Raw genomic sequence first — 19,684 nt, 5'->3', positions numbered from 1 at the left:
TCTAGCAATGGGAATATAAACAACAACAGTTAATTCATCTTCAATCATTAAGGAGTGTGTGGTGGTTTACTTACAGTAAGCATATAAATTGTAAGAGTTAACAGGGTAAATCATAGTATATGTTGCATCTAGCTTTCTCTCAATTGATAGTAGGATGTGTAAAACATTTTCTGCATGTAGTAGTACACTGCTCAAACAATCATTTGAACTACTTTCTAAGGCTGTTCTCAAGTTAAGGACATCAATTCTAGCATTTGATAAACTATCAGTAATCCTTAACAAAAGAATGTTTAAATCTAAGTGTGCACACTCATTTAATCCCCAGAATGGTGCTTGGATATTTGCATTCGTTTCATTTCCAAGTACGTCGAAATGTGAGATAAATTGATTTACACTCTGTTCAAGGAAAACTGTGTGGTTGATAATGGTTCTTTGCATATTCTTTAATACGATAATTTCATTAGAGAGGTTAGTTGAATCTGTACTGGACTGTTATTCAAGAGCTAATATTTTGCCTTTAACATCCAGTAGATCTCGACTAGTTAAAGTACCAAATACCGTACAAAGGATACTCCCTCCAAAATCAAACCAAGCACATTTATGCCTAATTAAAGTTTTGTGTGGCAAAAGCTTTAAAAACAGTAAATCTCTTGTTCATAATTAGCAAATGTAGACTCTACCTGCATTTTGGCTGTGATCCAGTTATTTTATCAAGATGTACCCATTCCCAAAATTGTATCATTACTCTTAACAGAACGAATTAGATTAATTTGCATCTTTACAGAACTGAACTGTTGCCAGATTTCACTCAGATTGTACATGAGGAAAAGTTTTGTATTACTTGCTGAAACTACCATATCTGATCGTGGTTCAAACTGTACTCTGTGTTACTACTACTACAGCATTAGCAGAATACACTATCATAGCAAGAATTAGAATAAAAATGAACATGGTTAATTAGTTCTAAAAACTAGAGTTAACAATGAACATTAAATGAATTTCTTGTGGCAAGCTGTGGAATAAAAGGTATAGTTTCGCTTGTTCACTTGCGCAATAGCTTCAAAACTAAATTTTCACCACACACTCACATAAGCACATGGCTGAAATAAACACACGCATTGCACTCTCACACACCACACATGTTAACGCAGATTGTAGGGGTGTCTGGAACAAGATTGCTAGGAATGTGTCGATACCTCAGCCTCGAAGTCTGGACTGCGACCTCGCGATTCTCAGTTCCTGGGTTTGAGAACAGCAGGTCTACCTCTATGTTGATCCTCGTTGTCTTGCAATACTACAGGAAATCTACCCAGAAATGGCTTTACACGATTAACATCAACGACAATCGAATGAAAGGGCAGATGGAGCTTAAGAGTGATTGGCAACAACACCTCCAAGATTGGATATGGTCCTTTCCAAAACTTCTTAAACTTTTTGACTTGACTCTTCTTTAACACCACGTTGCTCAGATACACAAGATCTCCAACTCAATACTGTGGCAGTGCTGCTTGGTGGTCATGTTGTATTGCTTGCTGAAGAAACGATTGATGACTGCGCTGTTTCACTCCTCTCCATGCTTCCTTTAAGCTTGTATGCTTGCTGATTCTGGCAGTCGATAGTGCAAAGTCCAAGGCTGAATGTATTATTCTTCTGTAGGCAATCTCATATGGACTTCGGCCAGTTGAGCTGTTCATTTTGGCATTGTAAGAACTTACCAAGTATGGTAAACAGACATCCCAATTGTATTTGCTGCTCACATAGTGGCTAACAATTTTAATAATTGTTCCGTGGACTCGCTCAACTCTACCATTTCCTTCAGGGTGTGCTGTTGTAGTCCTTAACTGAGTTATTTCCATGGCTTACAAGTCTGTTTAAGTAATCCACTCACGAAATTCGTTTCTTGATCACAAATTATACTTAATGGTCATCCAAACTTAAGAATCTATTCTTTTACAAAAACTTTAGCTATAGTCTCAGCACTCTGATCAGGTATTGTTATCATGAGAAGGTATCTAGAGAAATGATCTAACATTGTCAATATGTATTTGTTTCCATCTTTAGTCTTAGGCAAGGGTCCTATGACATCTAGTCCTACTTGTTTATATGGTTCACTTGTTTCTGGCACTTCTTGCACTGGTGCTCTACTTTCTACTACATTATTCCGTCTGTTACAGGAATCACATTGCGAAACAAACTCAAAAACATCAGATTTGCAGCTCGCCCACCAAAACATTTGAGCTATTTTAATGTTTGATGCTTTTTTACCACAATGTCCTGATAATAAAGAATCGTGTTGCTCTCTCATGATTTGCTCTTTCATGCTTTCTGGAATAACTAGGCGGTTTCCTCCACTAGTGATTTTGTACAATAATCCATCTATTTCGAGAAAACATTGATCATTATTCCATAGTTTGCATTGTGGATCTTCTTCCTGAGCTGCCTTTAATTCTTCTTCTCGACTTATTGTAACACAAACATTGACTTTTCGACTCATTGCATCAGCATTCACGTGTTGTTTACCAGGTCAGTGAATAACCTTAAATTGGTATTCACTCAGTCTTAATGACCATCTTGCTAATCTGAAACTTGGATCCTTTAAGCTCAATAACCATTTAAGTGTGGCATCATCTGTAATAACTGTAAATTCTCTACCTGTTAAGAAACATCTGTTATGTGTTATACCAAAAACCAAAGCACAAAGCTCCTTCACAGTAGTAGTACAATTACATTCTGCTTTGTTTAATTGTCTGGAAGCAAATGAGATTGGATGTTCATGACCATCAACTTCTTCAGACAAGATTGCACCTATGGCAAAATTGGATGCATCTGTTGAAAGAATAAAAGGTTTACTGAAATCCGGATAGGCTAACACTGGGGCTGTGGTTAGAGCAGTTTTAAGTTCTTCCATTGCCTTTTTGCATTCTGCTGACCAATTAAATGTGGCTCCTTTCTTTAGTAGCTGTGTCATTGGAAATGCTATATTCACATAATTGGCTATGAGTGGTCTGTAGAAATTTGACAATCCCAAGAATGACTGTAGTTTTTTCAAATTCTGTGGTTCAAGAAAATTCTTTAAATCTTCAATTAATTTTGGATCAGGTCGAACACCTTCACTGGTTATAACATGACCAAGATAGTAAACTTTACTTTGTGCAAAATGACAATTATCTATTGATAAAGACAGGTTTGCACTTTTTATACGCTCAAAAACAACTTATAGTCTCTCAGTATGCTGCTTCATCTTTTTGTCAAAAATTATTATATCATCAAGGTAAACAAGTGCTTGTATTTGGGTGAGCCCTCATAAAACTGAATCCATCAGGCATAGAAATGTAGTAGCTGGAGCATTACGAAGTACAAATGGCATACGAAGATACTTGTATACTCCTGTTTCTGTTACAAAAGAAGTTTTTGCTTGATCTTCTGGACGTAGCACTTGTTAAATCACATACTGAAAAAATTCGACATCTGCCCAAGTAATCCAAGGTTTCCACTAAATTTGGTACAAAAACGGAACTGTGGTTCTCCAGAAATTGATCTCTTGCTTTTATAATTATGGCTTCTAATTGTTTTTTAACCATGTCTTCTACCAACTCTCTTGGACTAAATGGTATTCGGTAAGGTTTCTGTGAGATTGGGGCTGCATTCCCTGTATGAATACGATGCTGAACCAAATGAGTGACAGGAAAATTTACACGTTCTCGAAATAAATCTGCATACTCCAACAAAACAGGCGCTAAAATCTTCTTTTCATCAACTGTCAAATGTTCTATCTTTTTCCAAATCTTGCGCTTGAGTTCATTATTAACTTAGTCTCATCGTTGCAATTTTGCGTGCTGTGTTTATAAGTGCAGCATTTGTTACCTCATCTGAAATCTGTATTATGTCACGGTTACTTACGTCCGACACTTCAGCAACTTTTGTTCCTCGTGGCAAAACAGCATCCTCGTTGCTCATATTCGTTATCGTAACCGGGACTCTTGCGACATTCTGTCTCACCATTGTAGCGACACCTACACTTCTAGCAACATAACAGTGCATTGTACCCAATAACTCACTTTCCTCGGATCGTTCAATTAATAACAAAGTTCCCTCCTTGCATCGGGGTGACTTAACTTCAACGTAGATTGTCTTTCCTGCTCACTTGGGAATTTGCTGAGGCTGATCAATTTGAACAGCGACTCGGACGGTTGAACTGATGCATAGTTTGGGCGGTCCATTCCCACGACGTCAGTGTTGCTGCTCCTTTGAGTACGATCTGAAGAACGAATTCCTAAGTTGTAGTTGCTTCGCCCTAGTCTGATCTTTCTTTCTGCGACAAATACCTGTGCCTCGTTAGCGGACAAGAAATCCAAGTACACCGTCGTAACGCGTTTCGTTATTTGAAACTTACTGTGTATTTATCTTTATCTTTATTTTCACCTTCATCTTGGCCTTGGCCTTGGCCAAGAATTAATTCTACGTCAACTTCTCCATAGTTACGTAGCTTTCCTCCGTTTAACCCTCGCACTTTTAATAGCGGCGGTTTCAATTTACCCAGTTTATCTATGCAACACCACATTATTGAGGTCTGTGTTCCTGTGTCAATAAGTAGTTTGATGTTTCTCCCACGATGTACAGCATCTATCACGAAGTCATTTTCGATCTGATTTTCGCTGGAACTAACAGAAATCACTGTCTCTGGTAAGAGGCGGGGGGAGTGGTGGCCCGTACGTCCCCGTACTCGTTTAAAGATTTGGCACATTGTCTGTTGTTCGCAATACCTTTCTTCTTGTTGCGACAGTCTCTCGAAACATGACCCTGCATCCGGCAATGATAGCAGATTCGATTCTATTTACAATCCTTACCCTTGTGACGCAGCTTATTGCATCTGTAGCATTGTACTGTTGTGTTGAAAACTCTGCGTTCTTGTTTCTGCATCTCATTTGGTCGTCTTAGTGCTTCAGATAAACCAACAGCTGATTCTACTGCTACCTGAAACGTTTTACATCGCGCCAATCAAACAGCTTTGCTTACTTCCTCTCCGTGCAACCCATGAATGAATGTGTCCAAGGCTCTCGGGTCGGCTTCGAACAACTGAATGCGATTTTCATTTTCATCTTCTATTAACTCGTACGTTTGAGCGTTGATGTTTCGTATACTGTCTGCAAGCTGCTCGACTGATTCGTCTCGTCGCATTCACAAACTGTGAAGCTGTTCTCTGTAAAATCTGACCGCGTTTTTACGTTTAAATCTCTGAACAACAATCGTTCTAAACTCTTTGTAATCTTCTGTTTTCACGCAACTAGGCTCCGCACTAATGAAATCTTGTGATGCTCCCTGAAATCTTAATTTGGCAACCACTAGCTTATCGGAATCTGTCCACGATCCTAACAGGGCGGCACCTTCAAGTTTACGAAAAACCACTTTCACATCATCTTCGGATTTCCCGCTAAACACTGGTACTGATGGCAATAATGAAAAATTCTTTATTGTAGTTGTACCTGTACTGCATGAACTATAATTTGACAAGTCTCTCGGAATGTTACGCTCGCTTCTTTCTGCTTTTAACTGCCGAATCTCTTCTTGCAGTTCATTAATAACAGTTTGTAGATCGACAACGTTACTCTGACTGGATTGCGACATTTCGCATAATTTAACGACAATGAGTCACTCAAATTTAAAATAAAAATCCATCACTGCCTTTCGTATTCTAGCCAAACTGGAGCAGACCAACCTGAATTCCAGCGTTGGATGTCCTCGCGTAGTCAGAAGATGTTCATGTTGCTGCTGCTCGAAGTTCACGTTGTGCTGCACCTCTTCAGGAGTGTAGATTTTCCATAATTATCCCACTTCTGACACCACTTCTATAAGGGGGTTAGTTTGTGTTGTTGCCCCGGATGATGATTACACGAATATTTTGTCAGGATTTGTAAGCGGTGGGTCCTCGAAGAACAGCAATACGTGAGCACGAGAAGTAAGTTTAAACAGTTTCATTAACAAAGGTGGATTATAAAACATGCGCGCTACGCGCACCCATCATCACTATGTCTGACATCTTAACACCGGCTAATTACGGTCGTATCGAAAGGCTCCGTGGTAAGCTAAGAAAAGAGACATATTCGTGCCCGAGGCCGCGCTAGTTAATACTGCCCGCCGCGGACGGCGGCCAGTCGTGTACTCTGCCTCGCAGTGCGGCCGGACGCGCGTCTTCTGACTAAGCAAATTGTCAGCATTCCAGATATGCCGGATGGCGATCACGTGTCTGTGCCGTACGGCTGCGTGCAACCCGTAGACCCCTACAATAGTGAATTTGAGCTGAAAAATATATATTATAGTAGCTAAGTATGTATGTTCTGGCTAACTTTTGGTGAACTAGCGAAAGAACTTGTGAGTGAGTTACTGAGCCAAAAGTGAGCCACACCATACATACTTTAGCTACTCCCATATCCTTAGTTTCGCTGTGGTCAGCTTTGACATCAACAGGAACTGAAGAAATTTATGGTCCATATACACTTTTGCCTGGTATCTGAAAAGGAAGTATCCGAGTTTTTGGAATATCCGAACTACCACAAGTGCCTCCAGTTGCGTGAGGAATTCCAAATCCTAATGTCTTACTTTCGATGCCATTCCCAGTTTCAAATTCCCAGAAAAGCGCAACGACTAATCCTGTTTTTTCTAAACCTGTGACCATACAAATTCTTTCTTCAGGTCAGGATGTGAAAGAAATGTCACAGACACCAATGCTTTTTTCAGTACCTGAAACTTCTGCAGAAGCTTTTGAAGTTTTGCTTGTCATATTGTTACAGGAGCAATTATTGTACTGATTTGATTTGAAGCCTAAATGAACCATTCATTTTCTCTACCAGATGGAGTGGGCTGCTATAAGATGATGAGGCTTATTCAGTTATGTCACTCTCTAGCCTCTTACGGATTTCTTCAAAGCCTTGCGTCTCATAGACAAAGTAATGCATATGAGGATATCTTGAATTTCTGATTTTTCTTCACTTTAAATTCGTATTGTAAATTTTAATTTGCCTCAAGTTTTGATAGAACACCTCAGAATTATCCCGCAAAATCTTGGCGAGGTTTTCCCTCTCTTGTTCCTGTATATTTACACACCTTTCTATCTTCTTTTGGATTTCCTGTTCAATTACTATTCTTACAGCCTTTTCCTCGTCTCTGCACCTATGACTCTTTCTTTGTATTATCATCTTCGTGGATCTTCCTCCTTTCCTTCTCTACTCACAGTTTCAAAATTTTGTTCATAGTTGGGCAGAGATAGCCTGTCCCTCAAATATTATATGTATCACATTTCCCTTATGTAGTGACATTGCACCTCGGCCCATATCAAGGAGCGCATTTTTCAATTAGAAAGTTCATGTTGATGATAATCGCGATTCCTAGATTTGGAATATCTAAGAAGTTGCCTTCAAGTGTGTTACCTTTACAGACAAAATCTAAATGGGTTTATTACGACGCCTTCGCGCATTTCTAGCCAATGACTCGTTTTATTTTTAATTTCTTCGTCTTCAGAGTGGGCCAGAGTTGATATTTTGTGCTTTTTGCATATGCTGCTTCAGAAATAGCCAAAACTAGGTGCCACTATCCACAATATTCCTTTTAAACTGACATTCCTGACTGATAGTTTAATAATCATATGGAGATCCTCATTGGCATTCTCCTCCTTTTCATAAGGCTGGTCGTCATAATTCAGGAAGTTAATTTGGCTCAATCCGGACGTTTTTGCCGGTGTCTGAAGAGCAATTTCCGCAACTGTTTTCTGTCACTGCTGAAAAGGATTAGGATTTAGGACTTTAAATTTCGGTTGTGGTGGTCTAGTTTCAATAACTTGCGCAGGCTGGCCATCTCTTCTCTCAACTCGCCAAGAATTCTCCGCGCTCTGCTAATTTTCATCATGAGGCAGGTTCCACTGTCTTTGATTATTTTGTGGAGGATCCCAGTTACACCTGCTGTCGTGATAACAGTTTCCGCTGTCCCTGTTATACGGTTCTGATCTGTAATTCCCTCCTCCTGGGGTCCTACTTTTACACCTGCCATTGCAATTGTTATTAATATGACGTGGCAGTCCGCCAAAATGGTTATTACTGTTATCACTGTCCTTGTCCTCTCCCAAGTTCCCTCACATTCTTTTCTTCAAATGCAAATTCGGCTTCCTGTAATAGTTTCTGAAGTCTTCTGCATCACTTTCCTATTACGTTTTGCGGATATCATAATGGCAGCTTAATATTGCACAAATAGGTAATTTAACTAGTGCTAGAAGGTGTGTCCAGGAAGTGATTTTCCTTAATCATTGCACCAAAATGTTTGATGGGGTTCTTGTAACTGGATCATTCGAAATCTTTACATATCATAATTTCTTGTTTTATTCTTTCAAATGGTTCAAATGGCTCTGAGCACTATGCGACTTAACTTCTGAGGTCATCAGTCGCCTAGAACTTAGAACTAATTAAACCTAACTAACCTAAGGACATCACACACATCCATGCCCGAGGCAGGATACGAACCTGCGACCGTAGCGGTCGCTCGGTTCCAGACTGTAGCGCCTAGAACCGCACGACCACTCCGGCCGGCTTTTATTCTTTCCTGTAAAGCCTTGGACCAGTAGCCATACATAAATGATTTGGCGGAGAGGGTGGGCAGCAATCTGCGGTTGTTTGCTAATAATGCCATAGTGTATAGTAAGGTGTCGAAGCTGAGTGACTGTAGGAAGATACGAGATGACTTAGACAACATTTCCAGTTGGTCTGATGAATGGCAGCTAGCTCTAAAGTGGAAAAATGTAAGTTAATTCGGATGAGTAGAAAGAGCAAGCCTGTAATGTTCGGATACAGTATTACTAGCGTCCTGTTTGATACAGTCAAGTCGTTTAAATATCTGGATGTAACACTGCAAAGCGATAAGAGCTACAGAGCACGGGAAAACTGTGGTAGGGACGACAAGTGGTGGACTTCGGTTTACTCGGAGAATTTTAGGAAAGAGTGGTTCATCTGTTAGGGAGACCGCATATAGGACGCTGGTGGAATCTACTCTTGAGCACCACCGTCTAGGACGCCTTAACACGGTCCGCGCGGATCACCCCGTCGGCAGTTCGAGTCCTCCCTTGGTCGTGGCTCTGCGTGTTGCCCTTAGCGTAAGTTGGTTTACGTTAGATTAAGTAGTGCGTAAGCTTAGGGACTAATGACCTCAGCAGTTTGGTCCCATAAGACCTTACCACAAATTTCCAAATTTTTCTGGAGTACCGCTCGAGTATTTAGGATCCGTTCCAGGTCGGATAGAAGGAAGACAGCGAAGCAATTCACAGATGGACTGCTGGATTTGTTGTCAGTAGATTCGAACAACACGTAAGTGTTACAGAGATCCTTTGGGAACTCAATTGGGAATCGCTGGAGGAAATGCGACGTTCTTTTCGAGACACACTACTGAGAAAATTTAGAGATCCGGCATTTAAAGTTGACTGGCGAACAATTCTACTGCCGCCAACATACATCGTGCGTAATGACCACGAAGAAAAGATACGAGAAATTAAGTCTCATGCGAAGGCGTACAGACAGTCGTTTATCCCTCGCTCTGTTTGCGAGTGGAACAGGAGGGGAAATGACAAGTAGTGGTACAGGGTACCCTCCGCCACGCACCGTACGATGGCTTGCGGATTATCTATGTAGATGTAGACAGCGCTGCGAAAGCAGAGTTATTAAACACAGCCTTTCGAAATTCCTTTATCAAAGAAGACAAAGTAAATATTCCAGAATTCGAACCAAGAACAGCTGCTGACTTGAGCACCTCATAAGTAGATATCCTTGGAGTAGTGAAGCAGCTTAAGTCACTTATTAAAAGCAAGTCTTCTGGTCCCGACTGTATACCAGTTTGGTTCCTTTCAGGGTATTCTGACGCAAAAGCTCCATGTTTAACAATCATGTACAACAGCTCGCTCGATGAGAGATCCTTACCCAAAGATTGGAAAGTTCCACAAATCACACTAATATTCAAGAAAGGTAGTACGAGTAATCCATTCAAGTACAGGCTTATATCATTAACGTTGATATGCAGCAGGATTCTCGAATGTATATCGTGTTCGAACATTTTGAATTAGCTCCACCATGGAACCAGCCAACTGTGAATGGAGACTGTCAGGCAGGAAACGGCAATGCTGGCAGTGTGGATTATCTTACCGGAGAGATAATGGACGACTTCATCAATACAACCTAACAAAGAAGGTGAAAACACGACCTGGGAGGTATATGTGGGCCAAACAACATGATGTATAGCCCAGAGACGTACCCTGGTCATCAGGAGGCGGGAACAGAATGAGAGAATCAACAGGAAGTGGGCACTTTCACAGGGGTCGTCATGTGGTGACCTGCGTAAGGAAGGGGTGGAGGAGGAAAAGAGATCGAAATATCAATGGCAGAGAAAGTGCCACTTGTGGCACTAAAATGAGTAGGGGAACCATTATTAATAAGGTACAGCTGTAGTCCACAAGAAATTAGTCAATGACGAGCCAACGACTAGATGAAATGGCATGGCTGCACAAAGGGCGAAGGGCATTAAAATCCCCAAGGATGGGAAACGGAGGGGGGGAGGGAGTTGCTGAAGGGGGGCAGTTAGGGCAGATGATGCAGGTGTCCTGTGGGACGGGACACACAGACTTCAAACTGTGAACGCAGAGTTCAACTGGACCCGGGGATCGCAACTGCTTCCAATGTGGTGTGAAGTGGGATTCATGTACTAAAAACATCCATATGGACCAACGTGCAAACGCCACCAGAAGCCCTCAGAGGGCTGACGCAGTTCTGACAGAAAGCACGGAACCAATGAAGGGTTGGTGAGTGAGCATCAGTAAAAGGAGATTCCTAAAGAACAGCACAAGCTGCTGATTAAAAGGCAATAAGGGATTGCAACTCTGGGAGGTGACCGTGCTACCCATTACAGTTCCACTTGAAGAAGCACGAACTGAGTATCCAAACAGGTAGTGAATGGGCTGGAGCCAGTCACTCCACTGGGTCATCATCTGGCACCAACGAGGACGGGGTACATGCAGAAATAAGAGATCAGACTCAGGTTGTGAGGGGGGAGATGGCACCTCTGAGGCCACCAGGTGGCCTTGTCCTGGGACTTATGTTTCCTCTTCTTCTCTTTCATAGGTTGAGGAGTGCAGTGCACAGAGGGAGAGCAGCGATTATAACGATGTTCGATGCTGATAACGACGATTTATGGAATAAATAATGGCGAGATTTCAATGCATCACTGCCATAATTTTATTTTTAAAATTCAGATTTTAACTTATGATTAGAAGTGTTATTTAAAATCGTGAAGAGTGGGTTTTAAGAATTAATAAAAAAAATAAGATAATCTATGAAACTTCCTGGCAGATTAAAACTGTGTGTCTGACCAGGACTCGAACTCGGGACCTTTGCCTTTCGCGGGCAAGTGCTCTACCATCTGAGCTACCGAAGCACGAATCAGGCCCGGTACTCACAGCTGTACTTCTGGCAGTATCTCGTCTCCTACCTTCCAAACTTTACAGAAGCTCTCCTGCGAACCTTGCAGAACTAGCACTCCTGAAAGAAAGGATACCGTGGAGACATGGCTTAGCCACAGCTATCGCAACCATCAAGACCGATTGCCTACTAAAATCCAGGCAGCGGAAAAGTAGGGGAGTTAGTTTAGTAAAAAGGAGGAGCGACTTACAAATAATTCCCTATATTGGCGAGAAATAAAGACTGCGATTGTGTAACACAATACCTACAGTGGAATTCACTGAGGGCACTTTTGGAGTTCGCCTGTATGATTAGTAGTGCAACTTAAAATATGCAACAGTTTAGCTAGGAATAAGATGTTGGCTGAAATTAGTGGTAGTAATAATACTTTTATTGACCTTTACAAAGCATACTGGACATGTGATGTAACAGCTTAAGAATAAAACCTATAATTTATTTGTACAAGAATTACATATTTAGGCCTACAGGTCTAGTTTGACGAGAGTAAGAAAGCTAGTCGGTTGTGGCCTTATACTTAGAACTATCCGGAGTTTATTTAAAGCAATTTAGGGAAAACACAGAGAACTTAAATCAGCATGCCCAGCTGGAGATAAGCTCAAGCGTCCTCACACATAAAAGGGCAGAGAAAACTTAAGAAATCACATCATATTACATACTACATTCCTGACAAACAAAACACAGTTATGTAGTCTTATGAATCTGCAAATAGATTTAAACTCAGTCAATAGATAAGACAGAATTCTAGAAAACACATCTTCTTACATACTATATTTCTGAAAAACAAAACACAATTATACAGTCTTATGAATCTGCAAAGAGATTTAAAATCAGTCAATAGATAACACAGAACTGCAGAAATCACATCATCTTACATGCTAAGTTTGTGACAAACAAAACACAATTATAGAGCTTATAAATCTACAAATAAAGTGTATGTTTTATTCTTGACTGGGGATCATTATACATCCATGTTCAAAGATCTTCTCTATACTAAATGTTAGAAGTACTTGACATACTTTCTTTGCTTACCAGTAGCACCTCTCATCTTTACACCTACAATGGGCATTTCCACAAAATTGTTACTATACTTAATCTTGTCTCTAAATTGTTCAGATATGCCACAAATTGGGCTCCCTGTATCAATCAAACAGTTCCCTTCCCACTGAACAATCATAATGTAAGGACACCCAAAATCTTAATCATCTCTGTCATTAGACATTTCATGTGAAAGATCACTTTCAATTTCATGAAATGCTGCATCCACGCTGTCTTTACAGGCTTTTATCATATTCACTGGTACATAACACTACTTTGGTTACTCATATATTAGGTAAAGATTGAAGACAATGAATGAATTCCACAGCAACACTAACATCACTTAGATTCCATAGCATAACTAACATTACTTATTACAGAAGGAACATAAAATATATTACTGTCATAATTACACTTCCTACTTAGACGTCTTTCACTTCATTCCACCAATTTTGATATAAATTTTGACTAACCACAGCTAACTTATTCCAGAATGCACATTTCTATGTTATCATCAATATGGTCCCAAACAAACTTCAAAAAGTTTTCACTTTTATTCTCTAGGCTTACTGATAATGCACCTTATTGTTTGGATCATTACTCTGCATGACATTAATGAAAAACTACTTTGACTGGGCAAGTATTGCATGACTCACATTTACATCATACCATAAATCACTTAACTTATCTATATTGTCAACATCATTCACAAATAACTCTGAAACTTCAATATCCTGAAACTCCACAAATACCTAATACTCATCATCATCATCATCATCAATATCATTGTCATATTCTTCCAAAATTACTTCATCAACAACATCATTAACAACACAAGTCTCATCTCCATCAACACCTCTGTTCATTTGCAATAAGCTACCAGTCTCAGACTCACCAACCTCAGTTATTTCACAGCTCTCATTCACATCTACATCAAAAATGCCACCTAGTTCAGATGCAACAGTCATCACCTGATTTACATACATCAATAACACTATTTTTGACCAAGAGAAGAAATCATTAGTGCATATTTCATCAAAATTCTCATTACTCTCACATTCTGGTTTGTGATTAGCACCTACATTACAATAATTGAACATAATATCCCAAAACTTTTGATCAAAATGATAATGAGACATCTGATATTCATTCTGTTCAACTTCAGATAACTGTGCCATGTTATTAACACTGTTATTATTATTGTCTAATTGCAAGTGTAAATTTGGTGTCCTGTGCTTGTTGTGTAACCTCGCCCCAAAACTGTGGACCTTCATTGAGGCGAACTGCCGCTGCCCGAGTAGGTACCTCTATGATTGTTTGTCCTATTAAATGGTCCATGGTTATCCCCATTATTCCTATTCTGCTGATGTTCAAAATTCCTGTCTCTGTTACCATACATCATACCATACATCACTTAAGTTATCTATATTGTCAACATCATTCACAAATAACTCTGAAACTTCATTATCCTGAAACTCCACAAATACCTAATACTCGTCATCATGATCATGATCATCATTATCATTGTCATATTCTTCCAAAATTATCTCTGTTTCTGTACCATTGTGGTCTCTATCATTACGATTACTATGGTACATACTTCTTTCTACTGCCACACCAAACCTGTCAATATATCATAAAAATTGTTCAAGACAGTCATCAGGTCTGTGTAGTAAACCCCACTGCAACCTTTCTAGTAATCTCCTTTTAAAAGGTTTTAACTAGTCTGCATGAACAATAGTTGTTTTTGTGGGTAACTGTAACATGATGTTAACTGGTGATGTTATTTTGGCTACTAGGTATGGACCCTGATAATGTGTCACACTTTTTTTGTCTTTCCTTTAGCGACATAGGAAGTGGATAGAAAAACCCACTCCCCAATTTTGAAATCTGGGTACCTAGCATGTACATTGCCTAATTTCTCTTGCTATTCTAATGCCCTGGTATTGCTTTCTGCTCTTTTTCCACGCGTCCTTAACGATTGAAGTAAATTTCCTAACTGCTTCTCCATTCTTTCCTTCTTTGGGTTTAATAACATCTAATGGCGATGGCATGTTCCTTCCATAAATAACTTCATAAAGTGACATGCCCGTTCCTTCATGTATTTTAGTGTTGTGAGCACTCACACAGTATTTAATCATGATATTCCGAGCGTTGTGTTGGTTGTTGAAAAATTAACTATGCATGCTCCTGATAGGGCAGTGGACCCTTTCTGTCCATCCATTTGCCTGTGGGTGTAATGGGGTTGTGCATAATTCATATACTTCTAGCAAATGGTAAAGTTGTTTCATGAGATTGGATATGAAATTACTACCTTGATAAGTTATAAGTTCTTCTGGTACACTGAATTTTAAAATACAATTATTGACCATAGCCTGTGCAATAGTGTTTGCCTGTTGATCAGGGAGACATAGCACAATTAAATGTCTTGAGAAATGATCTATAATCATTAGTATGTACCTATTTCTATCTGTTGTTTTGTTAAAGGGGACATAAATGTCCATTACCACTATTTGAAATGGGTGTGACGCTTCCAGGAGTGCTTGTAACAGTATATGTTGATGGCAATAGTCTGCTCACTTGGCACATGGTATGGAATAGCACACATATTGGGCTACATGTGCTTTCGTGTCTCCCACCAGAAACATCCAGCAACGCATCTTTTGGTAGTTCTTTGACCACCATGACTTGAAAGAATGTGAATGTGATCATGGGCCTCTTACATGACTTCCTGTCGAAGGTGTTTGGGAACCACAACTCTTGATCTGAGTCTAGTTGTCCAACACAAGATCCCATCCTGTAGGCAAGACTGCCATTGTGGCACATATTTTTTGCAATCTGCATCTGAAGCCTGTGCTTTTTGCCATTCTTCTGCATCGTGACCTACTACTTCCACTTCTGCTACCTTTCCACTAAGACAATCTATGTTCGAATGTTTCTTCCCCAGCTTGTGAATGACTTCAAAGTCCATTTTGGAGAGGCATAGAGACAAACTCATCAAACTACTTGATGGGGCTTGTAGCCCAAATAACCACTTGAGAGCAGCATGGTTCGTGATTATCTTGAATTTATTCCCATACAGATAGCAACTGAAAAATTTTATACTATATATGACACTCAATAACTCCTTTTCCGCTGTTGAGTAATCCTTTTCTGTCATATTTAAATATCTGGCCACATAGGCTACTGAATGTTCTGCACTATTAATGTTTTGACCCAAAACTGCTCTGATAGCAAGTTCTGATACATCGCAGAATAGGATGAATTCTTTTCTGAAATATGGGTATATTAATACAGGTCTATGTGTTACTTTGAATTTCAGTGTTTCAAATGCTGTGTCGCAGTCTGTTGCCCAGTGAAATTTAGTACCCTCTTTCAATAACTGTGTGAGAGGTCATGCTATATCTGCACAGTCTTTTACAAATTTTCGGTAATAATTTGAGAGACCTAGATATAGCTGCACTTCTTTGATAGATTGTGGAGTTGGAAAATCGCTTGATACGGGCAAGTCTTCAGGTCCAGATTGTATACCGATTAGATTCCTTTCAGATTATGCTGATACAATAGCTCCCTACTTAGCAATCATATACAACCGCTCGCTCACCAATAGATCTGTACCTACAGATTGGAAAATTGCACAGGTCGCACCAGTGTTTAAGAAGGGTAGTAGGAGTAATCCATCGAACTACAGATCTATATCATTGACGTCGGTCTGCAGTAGGATTTTGGAGCATGTACTGTATTCAAACATTATGAATCACCTCGAAGGGAACGATCTATTGATACGTAATCAGCATGGTTTCAGGAAACATCGTTCTTGTGCAACGCAGCTAGCTCTTTATTCGCACGAAGTAATGGCCGCTATCGACAGGGGATCTCAAGTTGGTTCCGTATTTCTAGATTTCTGGAAAGCTTTTGACACCGTTCCTCACAAGCGACTTCTCATCATCTATGAAGGTAGTATCTGTTCCCGAAAGAACAGTTACTGTGGATGACCATGCAGCTTTGCTAGAAATGAAATGATAATTAAATGGGCACCCTAGCTGCAAACAGGCGTTGATGTACTTCATTGGGGACATGTTGAAAATGTGTGCCCCGACCGGGACGCAGACGCACTATCCTCTGTGCCCGCGGTGGCTCAGATGGATAGAGCGTCTGCCATGTAAGCAGGAGGTCCCGGGTTCGAATCCCGATCGGGGCACACATTTTCAACATATCCCCAATGAAGTACATCAACGCCTGTTTGCAGCTAGGGTGTCCATTTAATTATCATTTGACTTCTAGTCAAGCTGCAGGCCTATGGGGTATCGTCTCAGTTGTGCAACTGGATTCGTGATTTCCTGTCAGGAAGGTCGCAGTTCGTAGTAATAGATGGTAAATCATCGAGTAAAACTGAAGTGATATCAGGTGTTACTGAGGGAAGCGTCCTGGGACCTCTGCTGTTCCTGATTTATATAAATGACCTGGGTGACAATCTGAGCAGTTCTCTTAGGTTGTTCGCAGATGATGCTGTAATTTACCGTCCAGTAAGGTCATCCGAAGGCCAGTATCAGTTGCAAAGCGATTTAGAAAAGATTGCTGTATGGTGTGGCAGGTGGCAGTTGTCGCTAAATAACGAAAAATGTGAGGTGATCCACATGAGTTCCAAAAGAAATCCGTTGGAATTCGATTACTCGATAAATAGTACAATTCTCAAGGCTGTCAATTCAACTAAGTACCTGGGTATTAAAATTACGAACAACTTCAGTTGGAAAGACCACATAGATAATATTGTGGGGAAGGCGAGCCAAAGGTTGCGTTTCATTGGCAGGACACTTAGAAGATGCAACAAGTCCACTAAAGAGAGAGCTTACACTAAACTCGTTCGTCCTCTGTTAGAATATTGCTGCGCGGTGTGGGATCCTTACCAGGTGGGATTGACGGAGGACATCGAAAGGGTGCAAAAAAGAGCAGCTCGTTTTGTATTATCACGTAATAGGGGAGAGAGTGTGGCAGATGTGATACGCGAGTTGGGATGGAAGTCATTAAAGCAAAGACGTTTTTCGTCACGGCGAGATCTATTTACGAAATTTCAGTCACCAACTTTCTCTTCCGAACGCGAAAATATTTTGTTGAGCCCAACCTACATAGGTAGGAATGATCATCAAAATAAAATAAGAGAAATCAGAGCTCGAACAGAAAGGTTTAGGTGTTCGTTATTCCCGCGCGCTGTTCGGGAGTGGAATGGTAGAGAGATAGTATGATTGTGGTTCGATGAACCCTCTGCCAAGCACTTAAATGTGAATTGCGGAGTAATCATGCAGATGTAGATGTAGATGAATCTTTAACTGTGGTTATCAGCCATAGATCGGTTTTGATTCCTTGTTCACTGATAACATGGCCTAAATAAGTTACTTCCTTTAATGTGAAGTGACACTTTTTAAATTTAATGTTAATTTAGCGTTCCTAAGACGTTGGAAAACTTCTCGCAAGCGTATTGCACGCTTCTTCATGTCTTTTGGAAATACGAATATGTCGTCAAGGTACATCATGCATTGTCGAGTTTCTAACCCACGTAACACACCATCTAGAAATCTTCGGAATGTTGTGGGGATATTTTTTAACCCGAAAGACATCCTTAAGACTTGCGATGGCCTGAAGGGTAGAGAAAGCAGTTTTATGTTTGCCCTCTGGTCCAACTTCTGTTTGATAGTACCCACTCCTCAAGTCAATTGTGGAGAAATATTTACTGTAGCTGAGATGGCCAATGGTATCTACAATATTTGGTAATGGATACACATCTGTAATTGTTTTGCTATTTAAAAGCCCGTTATTACAACAGAATCTATAACGTTCTGCCGCGTCAGCAGATTTCTTTGGCACAATTACGACATTTGTGCTGTTTGGCGAACCCTAATACTCTATTATACCATCCTTCAGTACCTGATCTATGACTTCATCACGTAACAGTTGTAATTGGTGAGAAACTCTGTACGGTCTGCTATAAATTGGGGTGTTATCTCTTGTTGGAATTCTGTGTTGTGTGATGTTCCTTGCTGGTAGCTGTCCTGTGAACTAAACGGATCCTGAAACTCCTCCAACACTGCTTCTATCATATCCTGTTCGTTTCATTTTGAGTGTGATACCTTCTGGCGCAATGCAGTTTTGTAGGTGGCTGGTTTGTCGCAATTGTCTACTTCTGACCAATCAAATTCATCTTCCTCTAAAGCACTTACGTTACCTATTAACATTCCCTTTCGTAACTCCTTCGCTTCTGTCCCAAACTCATCTATATGCACCGGCACCACCATCGATTGTTGAGGCACGAACAATACTGACACAAAACAATGTGCTGTGTCTAATTCATCATTTTCCTCTAACGGTTCCATTATGCATAGTGTGTTGCCGGGGAAAGTGGCATTAATGTCCACCGAAAGTAGCTTTCCTGTACCAAATCGTATTTTATCTCACGAATCTACCTTAAAAAGGCACTGCTCGCCGTTTAGTTGATTCCTCTTTCTGGGGAGAGGGATCTTGCAGCAGAGCATCCTTGCCAGCTAAGCCACCTAATCGAAACTAAGCTCTACTGTTTGCTGCCCGAGGTTGATTATGGTGCTGATGTGTGTTCAGGACACCTAAGCCTAGGATAACATCATATTCGTCACTTACCCTTGATATGACTTTCACGACCTCCTGGAGTCTTACACCTCCAGTGTGAAAAGTCAGCGACGTACAGCCTATTGAACATATGTCACCTTCGCCTTTACCACTTAACTTATATATTCGAGGGTCATATCTCCTGACCTCAGTGCACTGTTTACTTATGACTGACAAATGAGCGCAAGGGTCGACTAATAGTCTATGTGGTTTACCCTTAATAGTGCCTGGTAACCACCAATAAGCCTTTGCAAGCGCTCTAATAGCATAGAATTTTAATAGAAACGCCTGGCGTCGGCTCTGGTGTTCCTGTTCCTGTTTAATGGACCCCTGTTTGCAAAGTTACCTGTACTGCTACACTCACGATATGTATGGCCGACCCTTTGACAGTTTGTACATGGCGGTTGGCGACAGTTTTTCTCGACGTGTGCCTGCCGATCGCATCTGAATCAACGAACCCCTGTGGAAAATACATTTTTTCTTACCTTTCACCTCGTCACGGCCTCTATTTC

General features: G+C 40.5%; 1 non-coding gene across 1 annotated transcript; it reads left to right on the top strand.

Annotated features, from left to right (window-relative positions):
• The first annotated feature begins 16,662 nt into the window (after nucleotides 1-16,662).
• Nucleotides 16,663-16,737, top strand: Trnat-ugu. The gene has a single exon. It is a non-coding gene; the product is annotated as a tRNA-Thr (tRNA).
• Nucleotides 16,738-19,684: the final 2,947 nt, after the last annotated feature.

The sequence above is a fragment of the Schistocerca americana genome, chromosome 2, assembly GCF_021461395.2.
Source record: "Schistocerca americana isolate TAMUIC-IGC-003095 chromosome 2, iqSchAmer2.1, whole genome shotgun sequence".
Classification (NCBI taxonomy): domain Eukaryota; kingdom Metazoa; phylum Arthropoda; class Insecta; order Orthoptera; family Acrididae; genus Schistocerca; species Schistocerca americana.
Note: the sequence above shows the minus strand (reverse complement) of the source record. Positions and strands in the feature narration are given on the sequence as shown.